Below are 26,922 nucleotides of genomic sequence, written 5' to 3' on the forward strand. Positions count from 1 at the left end.
CATTGATTCATTTGTTACCCACTATTGTTTACCCTTAACCTAGTTTAGCCCATTTGCTGAGATGCTTTAATAAGATGTGGCTACTGTAGAAGCTACAGCTTCTTAGAACCACAGATGAGAACTGAATGCCAGGTAGATACCAAAAGTGGTTGAGTAGCTTAGAAAATAGTTGAACAAGCCCTCAAACTGTAAGTGCTAGTCCTCCTAGAAGACCCAACTACATAATGGATATAAAAAGGGAAACATGAGATTATATGAGTATAGGCAATTCCTCTACCAAACAGGTTAACATCTAGGTGAGGTATAATCTTAGAGATTTGTCCATGACTCAGGTTTAGTCCCTATTCCTATCTGTGTCTGTAATATGATGGTCTTAAAACTTTGAATAAATTCTTAAAAGTTCACAAATTAAGGAACAGGTGGTGTATTCAGCCCTCTTTTGATATACAAGTGATTCAGTTTTCTGATCCATCTCATAGTTTTATTTATTAGTTCATTTTTTTGCTTTTAATTTTATTCATTTTTCCTTTGATTTTTAGGGTTTATAATTTGGTATTTAATTGGAGATTTTTAATTTTTTTTCTGTTGTTTATTTTTTTTTGCATGTCCAATTCATGGATCTACTCTTTATCTTTTTTATTGATGTGTTTAGAGATAAATTTTCCCCAAAGCACTGCTTTGACTGCTTCCACAAATTTTGGTGTGTTATCTCATTGCTGTCATTATCCTTAATAAAATAGTTGATTATTTCTTTGGTTTGTTCTTTGACCTACTCATTCTTTAAGATTTGATTTAGTTTCCAATTATTTTTTATCCTATGCTTACTTCCTCAACCATTTATTGAATATAATTTTCATTATATTATGATTTGAAAAAGGGGCATTAACATTTCTGCTTTTCTATATTTGTTGGCCAGGCTTTTATGCTGTAACATAGGTTTATTTTTTTTGTAATGGTGCCATACACAACTGAGAAAAAGTATATTCCAGGGGCAGCTGGGTGGCTCAGTGGATTGAGAGCCAGGCCTAGAGATGGGAGGTCCTAGGTTCTAATCTGACCTCAGACACTTCCCAGCTGTGTGACCCTGGGCAACTCATTTGACCCCCATTGCCTAGCCCTTAACACTCTTCTGCCTTGGAGCCAATACACAGTATTGACTCCAAGATGAAAGGTAAGGGTTTAAAAAAAAAGTATGTTCCTTCCTATTTCCATTAAATTTCCCTCAGAAGTCTATCACATCTAAGTTTTCTAAAATTATATTCACTCTCCCAAATTCTTTCTTATATGGTCATATTTATCTGGTTCTGAGAAGAGAAGATAAAGGTCCCCACTAGTCTAGTTTTACCATCTATTTCCTCCTGAATCTCATTAACTTTTCCTTCAGCAATTTGGGTGCTCTACCATTTGGTGCATAAATATTTGGTATTGGTATTATTTCATTGTCTATGGTACCTTTTAGCAAAATATAGTTTCCTTGCTTATCTCTTTTAATTTCATCTATTTTAACTCTTCTTTTGTCTAATTTTCTTTTCCTTCATCATAACTCCTACCATTCCCTTTTTTACATCAGTTAAAGCATAGTCTTCTCCATTTTCATATTTTAATCTGTGTGTGTCTTTATGTTTGAAGTTTGTTTCTTATAAAGCACATGTTGTTAAATTCTGGTTTCTAATTGATTCCGACAGCTTTATGATTACTAAATATTTTCCTCTATCCTTTCTATTTCCTTCTGCTTGTTTTTCTCTCTCTCCTTTTATCCTATTCCTCCTTAAAAGTCACTTTTGTTTCTTTCCTCTGCCTCTTTTAATACACCCCCACTTTTATCACACCGTATTTTCCTGAATCCCTTTCCATTCCTACTTTTCTGGTTAAGATAGATTCCTATACTCTACTCAGTGTGTAGATGCATCTTATTCTCTTTAATCAAATCAGATAGAAATGAGGTTTAAATCTTCTCTACCATCCCCTTTTACTTTCCCTCCACTATATATAAGCTCTTTCTTATATATCTTTTATGTGAGATAATTTACCTATTTTTTCTCTCCCTGCATCAAATGGAACTTTCTTTTTCACCCCTTCATTTTTTGAGACATACATTCATTGTAGTCAACTCACACTCATACCCTCTGTCTTTGTAGTGTTGTAATTAAAATTAATATAGCTACCAGTTATTCTTTTTCATAAAGTTTATTAATAGAAAAGGTAGATTAGCATAGTTTTAAATCTCTTCCTTACTCTAAGTTCTCAGACCACGTGTAGCCTATTCTGCAAGGATTTTCCTCTCTCCCTCACCTCTCTGCTCTTTCTCAGAGTCAATCCAAAAAGCCCAAAAAGGAAAACTGACCTCTTTCTTTTATTGACATTCAGAAAACAACTGTGATATATGAGGAATGTTGATCCTCCAAGAGAGGGAGGGGATAAGATCCACTCAACACAATACCCTCTGTGATCCTTTGGGAGTCCAGTCTCCACAATGGATCATTTAAACATAACTATTTTAAACCTCTAAATACCTCCTAGCTAAAAAATACATACAATATTGCATTTTCTAAGAGGAAGTTACTATATTTAGAGATAAGATGGAAATGTGAGAGGAAAAATGCAAAAACTAATAGATTGACAAAATGCCAGTTAGGGGGAAGTACCCTTTGGCATAATAGTTTACATTCAAAATAAGTCTGTTCAACCCCCTTCAGTTCAGTTCATTTTCTCCCAAAGTTCATTCTGGAGCATTTGATGCAATTGTGTGGCTTCTGCGGGCATCTTTTCAGCTCCTTTTATAAAAGGATACACTTTTTTTGATTAGTGATGTTGGCAAGTTTCTTTTCCTAAAATTTCTCCAAAAAATTCTAAATCTTGGAATTTATGATAGTTACACAATCACCCTTAGGAGGGTGTTGACAAACACCACAATCACCCTGGCATACATGGCTGAGTTATGAGGTAAATGAAATAATTGTCAAAAGAAAAACAAACCCCCCCAAAATCCCAAATAAAAAGCAAAAATTAAATTCACTATAAAGTAATAAGTACAAAATGATAAAAAATAAATAAATAAAAATCTTATGTGTATAAAATTCTGAGTAAAAAATAAACCTGTAAAAGATTCTTGAATCACAGGCAAGGTCCAATTAAAGTGACTTATGTCCTATAAGCCTGTAGGACAATAGCAACAATATAGCACTTTACCCATTTGCAACCAGGACTATAGAAAATTGCCAAACTATAAGAGAGAAGGGACTAGGTTTTAGCAGCAAGAGGGAAAATTTATTCCCTGGTCTGATTTTACCTTCACCATGTATTAGAGAGGGGGATTTTAAAGAAGAGGAACCAATATTCAGCTATTTGGGGATTGAATACAACATGACACTTCCTCCCTTTTCCCAAGCTGAGCTGTTTACCAATGGAGTCAGTCTGACTAGACTAAAGGGTAAGTCAGATTTTCTCTCAGCCTCCTTCTTGAAATGATGGGTTTTGAAATTCCCCTCCTAACACATGAACTCTGATTCAAGTTCTATTATAAATCAAGATGTCTATTTTATTTGGATATAAAGTTGTTTAAAGGGTAATGAAAGGACAGGGGGAAGAGGAAATCCCTAAGGTATATTCCCTATATAGCTTTTGAGGGTTTGACTTAGGTAATCTTCAGAAATAAACTCTGGGTTCCCCTACGGGAAAAAGAAAGTCTTTATCCCAAAGATTGCCACCAGTTGAAAAATGAGATCTTCTTCCTCTGCCCAGATAAAAGAATTGAGAGATTTGGGTATCTTAGCAGCCAAGTAGCTCTCCCTCCCAGATCCCAAAGAGCCCAAGACCAGAATAAGAATCTTGGTTTTTCTTCCAACTGCTTTTTGATCCTGGCTGGAATTCCATCCCATCCTCCCAGGTCTTGTGGGGTTCCATCTGCTCATCTTCTGAAGCATTTCTTCAAATTTCAATTTTTCTTTGCTTCTGGTCATTCCTTTATACATAACTGTCAGGGATAGGAGGACCCAGGATGATAGCCAACTGAGGTACTTGACTGAATATTGCATAAAAAGTGTGGTACAAGGAGTCCTACATCTTAACATATGTCAAGCACTGCAACCTTGAGTCCCACATTAAGGTTCAAATCCTTTTGTATTGGAATAGAAATTCAAAAATCCTCTGGATTGTTTTGGTCCTTTTTGACCTTGTGTTACTTGGCACTGTATAGTGGCTCTTTTGTTCTCTTCTCCTGGAATCAGGCAAATCATTAAACACAGTCCCATAACATTTATCAATAAATGGCAGGTTTTCATAGTCTAAAGCTTTTGAGTATGGATAATTATTAGGGCTAACAGATACTGTAAACTGATACTGTAAACTTTATCTTTCAAATCAAAAAACATTAATACTGATTTCATGTATGTCAAGTACTACCAAGGATAGGAAAAAAGAAAAAGAAAAAATCAAATATCCTATTGCAATATAAAGAGAAAAAATAAAATAAAGTAAAAAAATCACTATTTCATAATTCACATTCCATGTGACAATGTGTTAGCCAAGCAGGGCAAAACACAAAGGTTTCTCAATCAAAAATGAGATTTATATTCCTTTTAACTTGTCCAGGATCCACAGTGTGAGTATACATAATTTTTTTCACCAGGTAAAAGCCTTTAAAAAAAACAGTAATACAACAACTAATGCAGATTCTAAGAAGTACCAAAATCCCCAAAATTATAAGAGCCCATTTTAGGACAATAGAAAGCAAACTCACTATCATTAGAATTCACATGAGTTTCAATAGCCACTTGCTGTATGACATTAAAAATACCTATAAAAACATGAATATTTGTCACATGTTCTACAGATTTAGCCAGTCTTTCAACTTTGGCAAAGACAATTGAACAAACTGTATTACTGTCATCATTCCAAAATTTGGTGGGAGAAACCAGAAAAATCTCTCTCCCATTGATAAAAACCTTTTGAGTACAAAAATGTCACCAAGAATCTAGATTATTCTGGTGGAAGGGTAGAATAAGCTGAAGAGTTACAAATATAATAAATCCATTCCAAATCTAATAATGATAAAGTCCTTGGGAGTTACATGTATAACTTTTCCATATAGGAATATGATTTAAACATATTCAGTCACTCGTGATTTCTCTTTTATATTTACCTTTATATACTCCTATTTCATCTTGTATTGGAACATCAGATTTTCTATTCAGCTCTTGTCTTTTTATCATGAATGTCTGAAAATCTTCAATATCTAATTCATATGTTCATAGCTATTTATAGATTGCAACCTCTTTAAATCATAGGCTGTCCTTTGCAATCTTCAATGCTTAGCACATTCCTGGCACATAGTTAGGGTTTAATAAATATTAATGATTGCCAGGAATTCAAATTACTGATTCCTAACCAGGTTTGCTATTTTTTTAAGCTCCATAAGACATTGCCAAATCCATTAACCAGTAAGAAAAGACTTCTTGTTGCAACTAATGAAATGTCTTCATCAAATGTGATCTCCAATGAGGCTGCCTTCAGAACCTAGCTCACTTCTCTGATTGACTGATTCAAAAGAGATAGATTCTTATCTGACAAAGCTACTTTTAGTGGGGTAGGGTAATTTAATCAACTCACTTGACCCCATCCTTACATTTATCTTTCAAAAAAAATTTCCTGGAGAAAACAGCTAGATCCAGTTAATCTAAAACATTTCCTCTTGGATATTTCATGAACATTAGTGCAACACTATAGCAATTTTACCTGCTTATATAATTATTAATCATATAACATGCATAAAGATGATTTGTTTTAATAACATAATTTAATAACATAAAATTACAAATCTTATATTATTTTAAGCCCTGAAAATACTTATTTTAAAACAACCTTGAAATGTAGGTAGAGTGAATGCCATTATTTCTTCCCATTTTATAAATGAGAAACTAAGGGTCTAAGAACCTCAGAGAATTTCTAAGTCTCTGTTCTAGTGTAAGAATTAAAATAGTATATGGCTTAAACTGTAATAATTAAAATGGTGGAAGATATAAATTGTGATAGATATAAGAGAGAGTGAGTAAATTGTGACCACAGAAAATATGTTTCACTACAGTGTCTTGGTTTTTAAATCAAATATAAGGTGGTCGCCAGGGAAATATTCCCAATTATTCAATATGCCCAAGTCAACTGGGTTTTATAGAGAATTTAATTAATAATACAATGAGTAATCAAAGGAGAGAGAGAGAGAGAGAGAGAAAGAGAGAGAGAGAGAGAGAGAGAGAGAGAGGACAGAGAGAGAGAGAGAGAGAGAGAGAGAGAGAGAGAGAGAGAGGACAGAGAGAGAGAGAGAGAGAGAGAGAGAGAGAGAGAGAGAGAGAGAGAGAGAGAGAGAGAGAAAGGAAATAAGTATGAAGGGCCTTAAGCCAACATGGCCTAGACCTGAGTCTTAAGAGAGAGATCAGTCAGTTAGTCTTTTATCACTCACCACAAGGTCTGTCTAAGCAAGGATTCTAGTGACACCAGGCCAGCTCCATCTCAGCTGATTTCACCAGAGAGAGTTCCAGCCAGAGTCCTCCTCAAAGAGAGATCCAACCAGAGACAGTTTCAAAGGGCCTCTCTCCAGAGCCTCCAGAGGGACAGAGTCCTCTAAGAGGAGCTCCAGCGAGACCTCCTTAGAGATTGTCCTCCAAGAGCTTCCCTTCTCCGGAGCCCCTCTCAAGAGATTCTTCCCAAGCGATCCTCATAAGAGCTTTCTCCAAAAGGATTGTCCTCTCAAGAGATTCTGTTTTTTCTTATATAGGGGTTTTTCTCCTATGTCACCTCCCCTAAGTCCTTACATCTACCAATCACTGTAGACGTTATCCAAAGGACTGCCCATCTGAATTCCTGCTAAGTCGACTAATCTCCTCAGTAAGTCTGAACCAGAGAAAACACAGCTGAGTCGACTAATCTCATTAAGCGAAAACCTGCCCGAACTTTATAGGTACCTAGCATCCCATTGTATCAATTATAAAAGCAGGCATGGCTCAAAGAACTCCTTGCCTCATCATAAGCATGGGTCCAAGTACTTTCATTGTTTAGCAAGGAGTTTTCTCCCCTAAAGCAGTCTTAAGTACGGGTGGAGTAGAGGTCCTCCCATTTCTGATCCTGGTGAGTTCTCACATCAAAATGGGGAATGTTACCAGTAGGGAATTTGTTCCAGTGGAGGATACCTCAATGTGGAAATTTTTAACATTCACAAGTCTAAGAAATTTCAAGATTTACACTAAGGCACTCTTCTTTTCTCTCTGTGTATTCTCCTATTTAGTGACTTCAAGTGCTCTCATGGGTTTACTTATCATCTCCAGACACATGACTCACAAATCTATATATCTAAGCCAACAAATTTGTCTCTCTGACTCAGTTCCCAACCCTATCTACTTCATCCCTCATATAGATGCCAAAATGATCTTCCTAAAGTGCAGTTTTGACCCTCTTATTCCTCTCTTCAATAAACTCCAATGACTTACAATTGCTTTAAGGTCCAATATTTTGACTTTTAAAAAAGCCCTTGATAATTTGATCCTAACCTACCTCTCCAACCTGATTTTATATTACTCTCACTATATCACTCTTCACGATAAACCAACCACAACAGCCTCCTAGAAGTTCCTCCCTAACAGAACTATATCTCCTGTTTTTAATATTTCCATCCTTGGAATGTAGTCTTACCTTGCCTATTACCTTAGAATTTCTAATTTCCTCCAAAATCCTGCTCAAATAATACCTTCTACATGAATCTTTTTCTTAATTCCCAACTGATAGAAAAATATACCTTGCTGATATGTTACATAAACTTATCTGTAGTACTGGGCCTGGAATCAGGAAGACCTGGATTTAAATATCACCTCAGCACTCCCTAGCTATGTGACCCTGGACAAGTCACTTAAAAATAGGAAGAATAAAAGCACCTACTTCCCAAAGACATTGTGAGGATCCCATGACATTATATTTGTAAGGCATTTAGAATGCCTGGCAAATATTAGTGGCATAATAAATACTTGTATCCTTCCTTTCAATAGAATATCTTTACCTTAAGAACAAATCCTGTTTCATTTTTTTTCATCATCATTGCCTAACACAGTATGTGAAAAATGGAAACATGAAACACGTAGTTTATGTATACATATCTGTCTCCCAGGTGGTGTCTTCCATGATGTGAGGAGGAGAGAGAAGAGTTGAGATATCTGTAAATAGTATATTAATAAAAAAGAAAATTTGGCAAATAGTAGGCATTTAATAAATACCCGATGGTTGATTAAGTGACTGAGCCCAAATCACACAGAAAATAAGTATCTGAGGTAGGTTTTATCTCCTAAATTCAGGTACAGTACTTAATCTACTATGCATTGTAATTACAAATTAAGTGAACCAATGGAATATCCTCACAGGAGTATTATACCTTTCGGGAAGACACAGAATTCATAGACTTATTTATAAATTTGATCTCAATAAGTGCAATGATAAATTTTCTAGCTTTATACTATATCTCCTTTTTAATGCCAATACTTTAATATAGCCATTGGATTTCTGGACAGGTCCAATGTAACTTCTAAAATCTACTTTTACCAGTGCCAGATAAAATAAAATGGACCACTTAGATCACTTAAATGATCCATTGCTATGTTTCTAGGATTAAATTTGAGTGATATAGTGAGTGGTCCTTTTCTCAGGTTCATGAAGCAGAAAATAGCCTCTATGGGTAAAAACTCAAAGCTTTATTCAATTTCCCACCACACAGCTGGAAGGCTTGATCCCTAGTCAATGTTTATTCTCTAAAATAGAGGGGTTAGGTCTGAATTTAATATCTTGAATGAACTTTTGCTGACAAAACAAAGAACTATGGATCTATTTTCATCCAGATCAGTCCTGCTCTTTTTTTTATGAGGTTTGTTTCTAATTCAAAGGAATAATTTCTGCATCAGTTAACTAGCCCTTTGGTAAAATGGAACTTTCCATGAACTCAATTCAATCTTTTTAGGACATGTATCTTTTCATATAATAATTTTCAAAATTGTGATTTCTGTATAAAAGTTTGACATTGAATGTCTTCAAAATGATAGCAAGTTAAGAAAGATTCTACATACACACACACACACACACACACACACACACACACTTTTAGAATCAAGAAATTCAGAGTGAAAGCAAGGCCAGAGAATAAATTTCCTCTGCAGGCAAATTGTGAATCTTACAACTGCTCAGACTCTACTTCAGAAGATGTTATTAAGCTATTCCCCATTTTTAATAATGGAGGTACTTCGTCAGGAATGTATTGAGAACTTTTAAATTTACTCCACCCTACTCAGAAAGTACCTTAAGGGAAGATAAAGTTGCAAATTCCTTACTGAAGAATGAAAAGTCCCTAACTCATACTTTTAGTGAAGCTAGAACCTTAAGCTTGGTCTATTTTTAGATCTAATACAAAAAGGTGCTAAATACCTATAAAGGTTAAATTAATCACTAAAAGGTCAAACAACATACAAAAGGCAAGCTTAACAAAAGAGGTGTGAAGTACTTAGAAAATATAATCTATCCAGAGAAGGTGAGAACTAAAGAGTGGTGAGAACTAAGAATGGGCAGTCCTGGGAAAAAAGTGTCTACTATGATTGGTAGATGTGAAAATTTAGGGGAGGTGACATAAGAGAAAATTTCTTTAAAAGGAGACTCTGAACTCAGTTCAGGAATTCAGGAGTTCAGTGGAGGATTGGAGCTTCCTTGAGAAGATCTTGTGGTGAGTGATAAAGACTGACTTGCTCTCCCTTAGGCTAATGGCCTAGGCCCTTTCTTCTATTTTCTCTTTCTCTCTTTTTCTCTCCTTCCCTTAATTCCTTCATTTATATTAGTTAAAATCTCCATAAAACCCAGCTGATTTGGGTATTTTCATATTTTGGAATTTTCCCATGGCGACCACTTAATTTTAGATTTTTAAGTCAAGACACTAAAAATTATCTTTACAGTTTGACCAAAACCTTTATAGTTTTGGTAATTCACAGTCTTGGCAAAACCACATTTTCACAGTTACAAAACTCATATCAATTCACACATCAACTATTCATTGAGCACTTTCTATATGTGAAGTACCTAATAGACTCCATAGATACAAAGACAAAAAGAAAATAGCTTCTATCCTCAAGGATCTTATACATTTTACAGGTTCCTTAAACACTCAAGTGGGTCTGTGAGCCTATCAACATAAGCATTCCTTCCAATGTTGCATGTCACAATATGCCCTTGTTTGCCAATTCTGGATAACTTTCATCTATGTTCTCACACAAATTCACCATGGTAGATCCATGCAACATGCTGATAACATTCCTCAAGTTCTTTTAATATCATAAGGATATCAGTGAAACATTAAGGAAGGACATAAGATGCTCTTGTCATATATCCAGATCAGCTTTTTTTAATCCTATAGTCCTTTGATGATATTCCATATGCCAATTCTTATCCTATTCTTAATACTACTTCTCAATTACTTTTTCACTCTGTTCTACAGCCTGCTCTCATCCACTGTGTATCTCTCCACTACCCTTTGAGTGATTACCAGCTTTTGTTCCTCAGAGAGTAAAATGTTTCATGACTGAAAGCCATACAACATCATCAGAATGTGGTTATTAAACAGATTGGTTTCTGTTCCAGACAGAGCAAAGTTTGGTGTCATTAAAAAAACTTGTAATTTCCCAAAGTCAAACCAGTTTGCTAGACCCCTCCTGTTCAACTCTTAGCACAGCTCAGTGTCTGTCCAAAAAATGTCTCTATGTACACATATAGAGATATTTGTATATGTGACATCTAAGCATATGTCATAGTCTGGACAAGAGTCAAATTCATTTGTTTGTGTGCAGAGTGAGGTGAAGATCTTTTGAGTCACTTCACATTTCATTTAGGAGGCCCTATAAATGTTTCATTGGCTTGATACTATCAGCACAATATCATATATGAATGGGAGCAACTGGAAGACTTCACACTCTATAAGTGTAAGAATTGAATTAATATTTCTACCCAGATATATATTTTATAAAGTTTATTAGAAAGGGTAGACAATCATAGTTTTAAATCACATCAGGGAATGAACTTCCTTGACACAATTCCCACTGTGATCCTTTGGGAGACCAGACTCCCCAATGGATCATTTAAATGTAACTATCTTATAACAACTCTAAATACCTTCTAGCTAAAAGTACAAACAATATTGCATTTTTTCTAAGAGGAAGTTACAATAATTAGAGATGAGAGTAAAATACAAAAACTGATTGATAGATGCATTGACAAGATGCCAATTAGGAGGCAGTCCCCTTTGACATAAGAGTTTACATTCAGAATAAATATGTTCAACCCCCTTCAATTCAGTTCATTATCTCCCAAAGTTCATTCTGGATCTTTTGATGCAGTGTGTGGCTTCTTCAGGCATCTTTTCAGCACCTTCTCCAAAAGGATTTGCTTTCTTGATTTGAGGTATTGGTAAGTTGCTTTTCCTGAAATTTCTCCAAAAAATTTTAAACCTTGGGTTTTAGGATAAATATACAATTCCCCCTGAGGAGGATGTTGACCAAAATCAGAATCACACTGGAATACATGACTGAGTTATAAGGTATATGAAACAATTGTCAAAAGAAAAACAAAAACAAACCCCCCAAAAATCCCAAATAAAAGAGTAAAAATTAAATTCTGTATAAAAATAATAAGAAATACAGAGATGCTAAAAAATAAAATAAATAGTATGATAAAATAAATTATAAAAAATAAATAATAAAATAAAAATCTTATGTAAATTCTAAGTAAAAAATAAACTGTAAAAGGTTCTTGAATCACAGCAAGGCTCTATTAAAGTGACTTATGTCCCACAATCCTGTAGGAAAATAGCAGCAATTCAGCACTTTACTCCTTTGCAGCCAGGACTACATAAAATTGCCAAACTATAAGAGAGAAAGAACTAAGTTTCAGAAGCAAATGGGAAAAAATCATTCCCTGGTCTGATTTTACTTTCACTGTCAGGCATAAGAGGAGCCAGGATGATAGCCAACCTGAGGTACTTGACTCAGAATATTCCACATGGAATGTGGTTCAAGGGAGTCCTGCATCTTAACATATGTCAAGTACCTCAACCTCAATTCTCACACTAGGTTCAAGTCCTTTCCTATTGGCATAGAAGTTCAATAATCCTCCTGGATTTGTTTTAGTCTGTTTTGACCTCATGCTACTTGGCACTATATAGTGGTTCTTTTGTTCCCTTCTCTTGGAATCAGACACAATCATTAAACAAAGTCCCATAATATTTATCAACAAATGGCAAGTTTCCATAGTCTAAAGTCTTTGGTTATACATAGTTACTAGGGCTAATAGATATTGTAAACTTATAATGTAAACTATTCAAGTAAAAAAAAAACATTAATACTGATTTCATGTACTTCAAGTATCACCAAGGATAGGAAAAAAGAAAGGGAAAAAAATCAAATATTCCATTACAGACATAAAGAGGAAAATAATTTAAAAAATCATAATTCCACAGTTCATATTCAATGTGACAATATGTTAGCCAAGCAGAAGCACAACAGAAAAGGTGCTCACTCAAAAATGAAATTTATATTCCTCTTAACTTGGCCAGGACCCACAGTGTGAGAGTACATAATTTTTTCACTAGGTAAAAGCCTTTTAAAAACAGTAGTACAGCAACTAATACAGATTCTAAGTACCAAAATCCCCCAAATTATAAGAACCCATTTAATAACAACAGCAAACAAACCCACTATCATTAGGATTCACATGAGTTTCTGTGTGACATCCAAGAAACCGATGAACACATGAATACTTGTCACAAGTTCTACAGATTTAGCCAATCTTTCCACCTTGGATGAGATATTTTTAACAAAGTCTATTATTACCATCATGCCAAAATTTGGTAGGAGAGAAACCTAGAAAAACCTCTGTACTGGTGACAAAGAATTACAAATATAATAAACCATTTCAAAGTTACAAGACTTCACAGGAAAAATCATTCCCACTTACTGGATGAGATTATAAAACATCACAGGGTAACTAAGCCACTTGGGCACCTCCCTCCCTCATGGTAAGAGACTGTAACAGTGTAATAGAACTGTCTCCAATATGTCCCACCCATTTTCACATGGAGCTGAGGACTAAAAAGTGAAAACCATTACAGGTGTATCATCCATTACATTTTCAATAAATGTAGAGATGGGAAAATATAACCATGTCATTGAACTTTACTTCAGCTACAAATGGACCCTTACCTCTTATTACAAACAACTTAGAGGCAAGCAAATAAATGATCAAGCAGAGGTAGGGATCCTCCCAGATATCTGAAAATCAATTCTGAAGACCCATTAAAATAAATTTAAATTATTTGACAATTAAATTCCCCAAAACCATTATACAGGTTGAAACCAGTGTGATGGAGTCCATTCATCAGTTTTGCTTTGTGTGACAATTAACAAAGATAAAAAAGGAACAAAATGCTGTTTATGGGCTTTTACATAGATATTCTTCTATGGTACAATCATAGGGAGGTAAATATAAAGATAATATAACAGAATATTTCAATTTTGATAGCTTCTGAAGTAGTTGAAAGTAAATTACATACATCATGTATTTAGAATTGTGTTGCAGAGACTTCATTCTGGGGAGTGGAATAAACTGAAACAGTTAACATCAATAAGGCAATGAAGTCTGAAAAGGCTTAAAATTCACCTCCAGACTCTTTGAGATTCCTTCCCCTCCCAAGTACCATCAGTCATCTAAATCTCTTTGTCCACACCTCTGGGGTCTACCATACTGAGGGGAGTTCCCACACTGAGTAAAGATGTTTGGGCATGAGTTTTGACTTGCCTCATTCGAATAACTATTCCTCCAATTGTTATCATTATTCCTGAAATTTCTATTCCTATTTTCCTGCTTAATCTTCTAATAATTCATAATTACATGATCCACTTTTCCACAAAAATAACATGTTAGTAGTTTTGTGGGTTCTTGTAAGGGAGTTATGATCTCTTCTTGCTTTACCTTTCCAACTGTTTTGGTTAATTCTTGCATTTCCTTCCTCAATGTCTCTACTAAAGTAGCATTCTCTTTATCCTTCTCACCCTGTTTAGCACTCAATTCCTTTATTTCCTTCTTTAATGCTTCCACTATATCATTTTTCTCCTCCTTTTCCTTATATAACTCAAAAGCATAAACTGTCACTCTTTTTAAGTCTTAAAGATCCATAATAGGCCAGTTTGGACACTAGTCACAAAATAATTCCTAATTACCTTACAACTGTTTTTCACAAATTGTATTCTTATTTCTCTAATATCCCGTTCCCTATCAAGATCAAATTCTATATACCTTCCTTCCAGCTCAATAATCTTATCCATAAACTGGGATGGGTTTTCATTATCTTCCTGCATAAGATTTGTGAATTTAGTCCATGTACCAAGTCTATCAGAACAGGCTCTCATAGCATTTAGAAATGCATTTCTATCCTGGCATCGTTGAAAGTAATCTTGCTCTGAATTTGGGTCCCATTTGGGATCTTCAATTGGCCAATGAGTTGTTCCCTTTCCCTGGACCTGATTAACAGGAGAAAGAATCTTATTCCTCTCGCTTTCCATTAGCAAGGCCAAGAGCAAATCTTCCACATCAGCCCATGTGGGGTTATATGTACAAAAAATGATCTCAACCCTATTATTAACAATATAGGCTCAGTTTCAATGGAGGGAAATTTTTCTTTGAATCTCTCAATGTCCTGTAGAGAAAAAAAGGTGTATGATGTCTAATGTTTATTAAATCCTAATGTCTGTTATATGTAGGGACATCTCTTAGAGGGAAAAGACCTTTAGTTGAATCATCTGTGGTAAATGCTACAAGCCATCATCAGAGGAGACAGAATAAATAGGGTTGTTCTTAATCCCAGTCAGCAAAAACAAACAAACAAAAAAAAGACCAAATCTGAACAACCTTCAAAATAAACATCTAACAATAAAAAAATTTATAAAAATAAAGAAGAGCAAGTCACATATTCATGAGTGAGAGCAAAGAAGCCACATGCAAAACTTCAAAGAAAAATGGGAATTGGTCTCAGTCACTGGAAGAACTCAAAAAAGAATTCAAAAATCAAATAAGAGGTAGAAGAAAAATGGGGGGAAATGAAAGTAATGCAAAAAGAAAATAAGAGTTTAAAAAGCAAAATTGGGTAAATGGAAAAAAGGCACAAAAATCCAATGAAGAAAAGAGTTTTAAAAAAATAAACAGAATTGACTGACTAGAAAAAAAAGATTTAAGCTTTTTTAATGAAGAAAAGAGTACCCTGAAAAATAGAACTGACCAACTGTAAACAGTGGTTAAAACATTCCAGTAAGGAAAATATTTCCATGAAAAGTAAAATGGACCAAATGGAAAAGGAGGTACAAAAGGTCATGGAAGAAAATCAGTCTTTAAGAATTAGAACTAGGCAAATAGAAGCTAATGACTTCATGAGACATCAAGAAAAAAATAAAACAAAATCAAAAGAATATAAAAAATAGAATAAAATACGAAATACCTCCTTGAAAAAATGACTGACCTTGAAAATAGATCCAGGGGAAACAATCTGAGAATTATTGGACTATTATTTTCTTATTTTTTATTCCCTTCAATGCCATTTCCACTTTTTTTTGAGAAACATATGAAGATGTTGATATTGAGATCAAATAGAGAAACTCTGCTGTTTACAAAAAAAAAGAGTTTATAATAAAAATCTCTGCAAATTTGTCCCATATTATATCTAGGTGTTATCTTTCTAATTTAATTCTTAATGCCATTAGCATAATATTGTTGAGCCTCATGTCTATCTTTCTTATAATGTTTTTTCTTCTACTACTTCCAGTTTTTATAAGATGATACTACTCACAATTTTTGAAAATCTTTCTACAAATTTTTTACAAATTTTGTATCAGTATTGAAGCCAATATTGCTCTTAACTGTCATAACTCTCTTCTTGAAAGTTTTATCAAGTATTTGTTCATTAATTGGGCTTTAAGTTTGTTTCCTATCCTCTTATTTTGGAATTGACTTAAATTAACCAAACTCCTATGAAATTATTGTAATGGGTATTAATGTTTCTTCCCCAATCCATTTCCCATTTTCATTTTATTAAGTCACTTAAGTAGGTCAAAATTATTTATATTCAATCATTTGTCAGCACAAAAATGATTCAACTAGCACCATAGTAGCAAATGTTGTACATAAAAATATAGTCATTTTCTCTAAGAAAGTATTTATAATATAAAAATTTAAGTCTTCCATGTAAACCACAAGTCTTTATCTTCACATTTCTTAGTCCTGAATGTGTTTTATATCATATTGTTTGATCTTTGTCTATGTCCACATTTGCCTTGAAATCAATTGGTCAATTATGTGGATAGTATTCCTAATATTGAACCATCCTTGCATTCCTGGTATGAATCCTACCTTGTCATAGTGAATAACCCTTGTGATCACTTGTGGGAATCTTTTTGCTAGTATCCTATTTAAGATTTTTGCATCTATATTCACTAGGGAGATTGTTTTCTTTCTATATTTTTCTTTCTCTGTTTTTGACTTGCCTGGTTTTGGGATCAGTACCATATTTGTGTCGTAAAATGAATTTGGTAGAATTCCTTTGCTTATTCTATCAAATAGTTTGTATAATATTGGAGTTAGTTGTTCTTTGAATGTTTGATAGAATTCATTTGTGAATCCATCTGGACCTGGGGATTTTTTCTTAGGGCATTCTTTGATGGCTTGTTCAATTTCTTTTTCTTATATGGGGTTGTTTAGGTAATCTATTTCTTCCTCTGTTAGTCTAGGTAATTTATATTTTTGTAAGTAATCATACATATCACCTAGATTGCCATATTTGTTGCTATATAATTGGGCATAATAGTTTTTAATGATTGCCTTAATTTTCTCTTCATTAGAGGTAAGGTTTCCCTTTTCATCTTGGATACTGTCAATTTGGTTTTTTTCTTTTCTTTTTAATTAGACTGACTAGTACTTTGTCTATTTTATTTGTTTTTTTTTTCAAAGTACAAGCTTCTAGTCTTATTTATTAAATCAATAGTTCTTTGACTTCAATTTTATTAATTTCTCCTTTGATTTTTAGGATCTCTAATTTAGTCTTCATCTCAGGATTTTTAATTTGTTCACTTTCTAGTTTTTTTTTTTAATTTGCATGCCCAATTCATTGAACTCTGCCCTCCCTAATTTGTTAATATATGAACTCAATGATATAAATTTCCCCCTGAGTACTGCTTTGGCTGAATCCCATAGGTTTTGAAAGGATGTCTCATCATTGTCATTTTCTTTAATGAAATTAATTGTTTCTATGATTTGTTCTTTGACTAACTGGTTTTGTAGAATTGTATTGTTTAATTTCCAATTAATTTATTTACCTCTCCATGTACCTTACTAATTATTATTTTCATTGCATTGTGATCTGAGAAGGTTGCATTTATTATTTCTGCTCTTTTTCAGGTGTTTGCAATGTTTTTCTGCCCTAATACATGGTCAGTCTTTGTGAATGTACCATGTGCTGCTGAAAAGAAGGTTTATTCCTTTTTGTCCCTATTTGTTTTTCTCCACTTATCTACTAACTAATTTTTCTTAAGATTTCATTCACTTCTCTTACCTCTTTCTTATTTATTTTTTTGGTTTGATTTATCTAGTTTGGATAGAGGAAGGTTCAGGTCTCCCACTAGTATAGTTTTTCTATCTATTGCATCCTTGAACTCCACTAGTTTCTCCTTTATAAATTTGGATGCTATGCCATTTGGTGCATACGTGTTGAGTGCTGATATTTCCTTGTTGTCTATACTGCCTTTTATCAGGATGTAATTACCTTCCCTATCTCTTTTAACTAGATTTATTTTTATTTTGGCTTTGTCAGATATCATGGTTGTGACTCCTGCCTTCTTTTTATCAGTTCATGCCCAATAGATTAGGCTGCATCCTCTTACTGAGAAAGTTAAATATTTTTTAATTTAAATGAGTAAATAAATAAATTCTAAGACATGCTATAATCATTCTCTTCTCATCTTCACCTCTATCTTTGCTCATGTTGTTCCTCTGACCCAGAATTTGCTTCTCTATACCCTTTGTTTTTCTGAATCCTACTTATGCTTTAACCAGTCTATCTTTACTCCTCTGTAAAATCTTCCTTTACCATTCTCCTTGATATCTTTCTTTTAAATACCTATAACACCTTGTTCATAGAATTCATTTGGTGTATACTATGTATTATATCATATAATAATTCTCATCCTTTGTATTTGACTTCAGGCAAATCATATAATCTCTTTAGGCCTCAGGTTTCTCCTCTATAAAATGAGGGCGCTTTCTGTGTCATCATTCCAAGTTCTATTAGGGTAGGGACTGTATCTAATACTTCTCCTGTGCCCTCTATTCACCAATCCCCTACCATTTCATGCCTTTATTATAGGGAGCAGTTAATACCTATTAGGTGATTGAAAGGGTAGAAATGTTGAATTATTTAGCCTACAGAAATAAAACCTTACTATTTGCATGGACATAAAAATGTGCATGTAAAGGTTGTGAGCAATTATTTCTCTTCTTCAATGAGAATAAAGCAAGAGGGAATGACTTAATTCTATAAGAATAACTTAGATAAGATCAAAGAAATTCTGTTAAGTTCTGGAACAAATTACAAATTACAAAAATTTAATGAAACTCTTCTCCTTTGGAAATACTTTGAAATAAGAAGTGACCTTTTCTTGGTCTTCATTTTCCTTGATTTCTCTCCAAATTTTGAAACCATAAAATTCCCCTTCTTTCTATAAATACAAATGTCCCAAAAGTCTTAGCACAGTTTAACCTTCAGAAGCAAGTATAGAGGTTGAGGAAATGGCCCATCTCAGTAAAAAATTCCCAACCAAAGATGGGTAAGGAAACACATATTCTTAAATATTTATTTTTAATAAACATTCTTAAATCATTAATTAGAGCTCCCACCAAAATCATTTGAAGACCAGGCAAATTTTGAATTCATGATTTTTTTAAATGTATAGGTTTCAAGTTTCTGCAACCTGGCTTTAAAAAGAACCAACAAGAATGATGACACAGTTACAATGATGACGATGACTACAATGACAAGAACAAGCAAATTAAGAATCATTTGTCTTGTGTTATATTCTTGAAATTTGTTGTAAAGTGACTTGATGTTTATTATAGTGGACATTTTCCTATCATTTTAGAACTTGTTTTAATTAAGCTTTGTGTTCTCATGTTACCAATTTAAACAGAGAAAAAGAAAGACTTTGCCATTTACCCATTGCTCATGAAAATAAACTGGTAATGTGGTTGGTGAACTAGAATTATATCCACTTCCCTGATGAAAGCAAATATATTCCCATAGCACTGATTCTATACCTCCTTACTACTCTCAGTAAAAGGGAATTCATTGTTCTCTTTGAGTGTACACTTGTGAAAGGGAATCCTTTATTCCCTTTGTCTATTTTGAGTTAACACTTTGGTTAACAATAACTTAAATACCCCTACTTACTATCTCACTAGATTGTGAAGACAAGATTAACTCTCCTTTGTCTACTTTTGAATTGAATGAACAAAAGCTTGAACACTCTACTTAGCACTAGGTGGAGGAGCTCCCCACCCTTTCAACTCAGTCAGCCAGCAAATGAGAATTCACACCTCAGTCAGCCAGGAATCTGTGAACTCTTTTAATGAGTATTCACCTCTCCAGAACGTGAGAAGTGGTTCTCACAAATAGTGCCTTTTGGGCAGTGCTGGGCAATTGGGAAATTGTGATTGACCCTTATGAAAAAGGAAATGGACAAGAAGCAACAATAAAAAGCCCTGAATTTCTGGGGTTAGGGGAGTTGACCCCAAGAAGGAAGATGGCATCAAGAAGGAGTTGAAATTTAAGAAGGAAGCCAGCTTATGGAAGAAGGTTCGGCTCAAGGAAGAAAGTAAGCCTCAGGAGTCATCATCTCCAGTCATTTTCTTGACCTGCCTTTTGGATGAAACTTGGGTGAGTGGATAGCTGGCTTTCCCTTCCTGTGTTCTGGAGAGATTTTAATTCTGGTTGAAGGTCAACAAATCCTGGCTGAGTTTAGATAGATAAGTTATTGCCTTCTCTATCCTTTTGTATTTCTTTGCTTTCACTCTTTCCACCTCTTTTGTAAATAAAGGCAATTAAAATCATTTAGATTTTGAAGCAATAATACTTTGAATCAGCGACTACCATATTATTTAGTCAAACCATTAAAATTTAATTCTTACATATTCAAAGTTAACTGATCAATTACTCTACCCATTTTCATCTTTTTTCCCTAGAAATACACATTAATTGGCGATGTGATATTACCTTGCTAGATGACGTAATTTGTAGTGTAATATTTCATCACAACTTCCATCCTAAAAGAGTTTGTCCCATTAGATAACTACAGAAAACAATAATCTAGTTCATACAATTTTCTTAAATCTAATGGTTTAGGTTCCACAATTTTTAATGGTCTTAAAGCCATAGTTATAGAATATATAGGTCAAACCCCTGTACAATGATGCTTAAACTGGTGGTTTGAACTGACTACTCCCCTCTCTAAATCATCTCTGCTGATGTCATGGTTAATTAAACCACTGTCTTCCTTGTACAATGTTACTGACAGATTTTACTGTTCTCATTAATCATGAAGGTCAGATAACTAGACTTTTGACTCAGATGCTCTGCTGGCATACTCATGGGAGCATGCCACTTAACCACTGCCACTATGCCCTTGGTTTAGAAGATATTTGGCCCAGAGCCAGAATAGAAGCTAACAACTCTTACTCTTTATGAGATTAATTCTGCATTAATGATTAGAGTAACAGGAGAAAAACTTCCTATTACTAACCATCTTTTAGTTCTTCATGTTATTTGACTTGCAAACTCTGTGGGACTGTGTTTTGCTTACTTCATGGTTGAATAAGAAAGGAGAGATTGATATTTTTGAAATCTATTGCACGCAGCCTTTTTTAGGAAGGTTTTTTTTTAAATATTTCTATAATGAACCTCAGATTAGTCCCAAATCAATGATTGAGAGCTAAAAGAAACTTTAGAGGCCATCCCCTCCTTTTAGAGATAAGGAACTAAGACCTAATAAAACTGACTTGTATAAAACTGTTGAATAGTAAAAATAAAAGACAGGATTCTGGGTCTTTTGAATTATATTCATGGTGGCTCTATTATGTCACATTCATTGACCATTCTATGGACAACCTCATAATCATCAAGCAAGGGCACCAGTGTGACCACCAAGCAGAAGCACCCATGTGACCACTATATAATGGTAGCAAGGGAACAAGTCAATATGAAAACAATTTTCTTTTCATCTGCTATCACCAGAATAACCATCTACCCAGAATTTTCTCCTATTCTTAACAAATTCCTACCCTCTATTTCTCTTCTAATCCTAATCAGAATGAATCTCTCAGTGCCTAAAAATAAAGCATCCCCTCTGATCCACTTAACTGTATCCCTCTAATTGTCCTACTCCATATCTTCCCACCCTTTTCAATATGTCTTCTGTAATTTTCACTCAATAATTAACATATTTCTCCTAATCTTAGACCTTCTTCTCCTGCTCCTTTCCATCTTTTATCATTCATGCAGACCTGGTTTTCCTGAATTGACAATGTATCCCTGATCATTCTTCCCAGTCTTGGTATTCCCTTTGTCTATTTTTAGCTAATCAATCAAGAACTTCACCATGGGTCGACGACCCAATGGCTACCCTCACAAGGTTTGGCTGGCCTGTCGAAGGTGTTGCCCAGGGTGTGGCCGCTGCCGCATGCTAGCAGCTACTGGGAGCCACAAGTGAGAGCTGGGTGTCAGGTGGGGGTCAGAGGCTGGAGAGCTGCCCTAGGAGGGCACGACAAGCCCTCCATACCAGAGATACTACCCCTCCCTGAGCACCCCATACACCCCGATGTCGATGACATCGGGTCGTCGACCCATGGTGAACCAGGGCTTTGCTCACCCAGCATGTGAAGACTGCTTTGGCTGAACAGATGGAAGAAACCAATAAGAAGGTTACAAGTATCTTTGTGCACACTCATCTATCCTAACCCCGTCCACCCTCTTCAAGACCTGCGGCGATGGGGGAGTGGCGACGCAACAGGTGGAGGTGACCACTGGCAGTTGTAGTCACAATCCTGCATGTAGGCGGCCCACGGACCAGTGGTCGCTAGGCCCTGTGGGCATGTTCGGCAGCATCCTGGGCAGCCCTCTCTAGGACAGCACCGCTCACCCTAATCAAGGGAGGGGACTAGAAAAGGTGTCCCAAAGATTGCCTGCCCTACAAACACCCAGTCAGCACACCGCGGCTGGCGGGTCATTCCCTTTAAGTGGTCGAAATCAAAGAAAAAATACAAAGAAACTCCTACTAGGAGCATGGAACATCAGGACATTACTTGATAGAGAGAATACCCCAAGACCTGAGAGAAGAACAGCTCTAATCGGTAAAGAACTGGCGCGATATAACATAGACATCACAGCCTTAAGCGAAACACGCTTACCAGAAGAGGGATCACTCAGCAAACCCACCACTGGATACACCTTCTTCTGGAAAGGCAGAGCCTCAAATGAAGACAGAATCCACGGTGCTGGCCTGGCCATCAAGACCAGTTTGCTCAAACAGCTGCCAGATTTGCCTGTGGGCATCAGCGAGAGGCTCTTGAAGATCCGTTTGCCTCTCAGCAAAGACCGGTATGCCACAATCATCAGTGCATATGCCCCAACACTGACCAGCACAGAGGAGACCATCGAGCTGTTCTACTCTGACCTGAGTGCCGTCCTGCACTCAGTGCCCACAAATGACAAGCTGATACTACTGGGAGACTTCAACGCCCGCAATGGCCAGGACCATGAAAGATGGAAAGGAGTGCTCGGCAAACATGGCGTGGGCAAAATGAACAACTACTGCTACTCAGCAAATGCTCAGAGTTCGAATTCACCATCACGAACACTGTGTTCAGAATGGCGAACAAATATAAAACGTGGATGCGCCCAAGATCAAAACAGTGGCATCTCATTGACTACATCATTGTACGCCGCAAGACATCCAGGATGTAAAGATCACCAGAGCCATGAGAGGAGCTGAATGCTGGACAGACCACCGATTGGTTAGAGCAACTCTTCAAATGCGCATTGCGCCTCACCATCCAAAACGCGCCCAGACAGTTCGTGCATTTTACAACGTGAGTCGTCTTAGAGATCCATCTTATTTGCAAACATTCCAGGCCTGCCTGGACAACAAGCTGTCTGCCAAGGGACCACTCACTGGAAGTTCAACCGAGAAATGGAACCAGTTCAGAGATGCAGTGAAGGAAACATCAAAGGCAGTCCTAAGCCCAAAACAACACAGCCACCAGGACTGGTTTGACGAGAACAACAATGCTATTGAAGACCTATTGAGCAAGAAGAACAAAGCCTTTATGGAGTGGCAAAATAACCCAAACTCTGCTCCTAAAAAGGACAGATTCAAGTCTCTCCAAGCCATGGCGCAGCGTGAGATCAGGAAGTTGCAAGACCGATGGTGGGAAAAAAAGGCAGAAGAAATCCAGCAGTTTGCTGATATGAAAAACTACAAACAATTTTTAAGTGCCCTCAAGACTGTCTATGGGTCATCAAAACCCACCACCACTCCCTTGCTATCCTCTGACGGTGACACTCTCAAAAAAGATAAGAAAGGCATCAGCAATAGGTGGAAAGAACACTTCAGTCAGCTTCTCAACTGACCCTCTTCAGTCGACCAAAGGGCCCTTGACCAGATCCCCCAAAACCACTCCATTGAACAACTTGATGTCCCTCCTTCAATAGAGGAAGTCCAAAAAGCCATTAAACAAATGAGTGCAGGCAAGGCACCCAGTAAAAACGGGATCCCAACCGAGGTGTACAAGGCCTTAAATGGAAAGGTGCTCCAGGCATTCCACATAGTGCTGACCAGCATATGGGAAGAGGAAGACATGCCCCCACAACTCAGAGATGCCTCCATCGTAGCCCTATACAAGAACAAAGGCTCACGAGCAGCCTGTGACAACTACAGAGGCATCTCACTACTTTCCACTGCCGGAAAGATCCTCGCCCGTGTTATACTCAACAGACTCCTGTCATCTGTTTCAGAGCAGAACCTGCCTGAATCACAATGTGGCTTCTGATCAGATCGCAGCACCATCGACATGGTCTTCACGGTGAGGCAAATGCAGGAAAAATGCCTTGAGCAGAACCTGAGTCTCTACATTGTCTTCATAGACCTGACAAAGGCGTTCAACACAGTTGAACAGGGATGCATTGTGGGTGATCCTTAGCAAGCTCAGTTGCCCAGCAAAATTCATCAAACTGATCCAGCTCTTTCATGTCAACATGACAGGGGAAGTCCTATCTGGTGGAGAGACTTCCAATCACTTCAACATCTCCAATGGCGTGAAACAAGGCTGTGTCCTCGCTCCGGTACTATTCAACCTATTTTTCACCCAAGTATTACGACATGCTGTGATGGATATAGCCCTGGGCGTCTACATCAAATACTGACTGGATGGCTCACTGTTCGACCTTCGCCACCTGACTGCAAAAACAAAGACAACAGAGAGACTCATCCTGGAAGCTCTCTTTGCAGATGACTGTGCTCTCATGGCCCACCAAGAAAATCATCTCCAAACCATTGTGGACAGGTTCTCCACCACAACAAAACTGTTTGGCCTGACCATTAGCCTCAGCAAAACAGAGGTGCTGTTCCAACCTGCACCAGGGAGGCCAACGAACCAGCCGTGCATTACAATCAATGGCATGCAGCTTTCTAATGTCAACACCTTCAAGTACCTGGGCAGCACCATCGCCAACGACAGGTCCCTAGACCACGAGATTAATGCCAGGATCCAAAAGGCCAGCCAGGCACTCGGGCAGCTGTGCTCCAAAGTCCTCCAGCACAGAGGTGTAAGCACTGCGACGAAGCTCAAAGTGTATAACGCAGTGGTCCTCAGCTCGCTCCTGTACAGTTGTGAGACATGGACACTGTACCGGAAGCACATGAAACAGCTGGAACAATTCCACCAACGCTCCCTCCGGTCAATCATGAGGATCCGATGGCAGGACCGAATCGCCAACCAGGAAGTCCTCGACAGAGCCAACTCCACCAGCATCGAAGTCCTGGTCCTCAAAACCCAGCTACGATGGTCTGGACACGTCATCCGCATGGACCCACAGCGAATACCAAGACAGGTATTCTATGGTGAACTGTCAGCTGGACTCAGGAAACAAGGCCGACCAAAGAAAAGATTCAAGGATCAGCTAAAGTCAAACTTGAAGTGGGCTGGCATGACACCAAAGCAATTAGAACTCGCTGCCTCTGACAGAAGCAGCTGGCGAACCCACATTCACCATGCCGCCACCACCTTTGAAGATGAGCGACGTCAACGTCTTGCTGCTGCGCGTGAACGCCGACACCAGGCCACAACCGCACCTCCCGTAACAACTGGCGTCCCATGCCCCGTGTGCCACAAACTGTGCGCCTCAGTCTTTGGACTCCAAAGCCACATGAGGGTACACCGTAGATGAAACTGCACAAAGACAATTGTCATTCTCGATCACCAAGAGACTACTATACATTAATCAAGAACTTAAAGTATCCTTACTTAACACTTAGTAAGCCACCAATAAAGAAAATTAATATCCTAAAAGGCCATAAGCAGGGCAGTGGTAGGCAAATTGAGAGGCTGTGATTGATTCCTGAGATGTGACAAGGAGAGCTGATGGGTGGAGAAAATTGTATATAAGTGGGAGCCTGAGAGATTCACTCTCTTCATTTTTGTGAGCTCTTCATGCTTAGCTCTTGATTCTTGGTGGCCTTTAGACTAGGGAGTGTGAACTCTGGTGAATTCTTGGCAGTCTTGACTCTGTGTGCACTGAAGGTTCTTGGCAATTTTTCATTATCTTTGGCTCTTCCATTTTCAGCTTCCTGATCTAGACTTTGGATTCTGGTAAGGTTTGCATTTGGATTCGAATTCATGTTCTGGAGTCTCTAGGATTAGGACTTAGGGTATTTTTAGCTAGGTTATATTTTCTACCTCCTTTCTATATTTCCCACTTTAATATCTCTACCTTACTGTAAATAAAGCTACTAACAACCTATTGAACTCAGAGCTTAACTTTAATTTTTATAAACGGCATCCACAACAATTCTTTTTTTTTACCATTATTATTTTTGTCAAACCAAAATTTTAACTATTGCATTTGGCAACCAATTTTAATTATTACATTTGACAGACCACAAAGGTTTGACGGGTACCCTCAATCTTCTTCATTTTTCTTCACTTTTTACTGTCCTTAAGTCAACTGCTCTACAAACTTAGAATGGAGAATTGAGAGTTCCGAACTCCAGACTTAGCTATTTGTTAGTAGCTAAGTCTGGAGTTCGGAACTCTCAATTCTCCATTCTAAGTTTGTAGAGCAGTTTGAAATAGATAAAAGGGCAGATTAGCCTCACCATACAGCCAAGGTCTGATATTGCCCCTCCCTTCTACAGATAAACTGCACTGCTGATTCCCCAAAAGTCCTGTTCAGACAACGGAGTTTTAATTCCCTTTTTCCCTTGAATCAACTCAGGGCTAAGTAGTGACTGAAAATAGCCCAGTAGTTGGCCATTGCTTGCTGCTTCCTGGTAACCAGGGTTTTTTGTTTGTTTATTTATTTGTTTGTTTGTTTTTTAGTGACAATCATTTGGCCCTCACTGGGCTTTACTAGGTGAGAAAGGGTTGATGAAAAGCTTGAAGCCCAGGACTTGGATTGCTGAGGAGGAGCTAAGTATCGGGGAAGGTTAACAACTTTAACTTTTAACTTTCTTTTTCTGTTCTTTCCCCCCCCAAAAGGGCCAGGTTTTGGGAATT

Source organism: Monodelphis domestica, chromosome 1 (assembly GCF_027887165.1).
Source record: "Monodelphis domestica isolate mMonDom1 chromosome 1, mMonDom1.pri, whole genome shotgun sequence".
Classification (NCBI taxonomy): Eukaryota; Metazoa; Chordata; class Mammalia; order Didelphimorphia; family Didelphidae; genus Monodelphis; species Monodelphis domestica.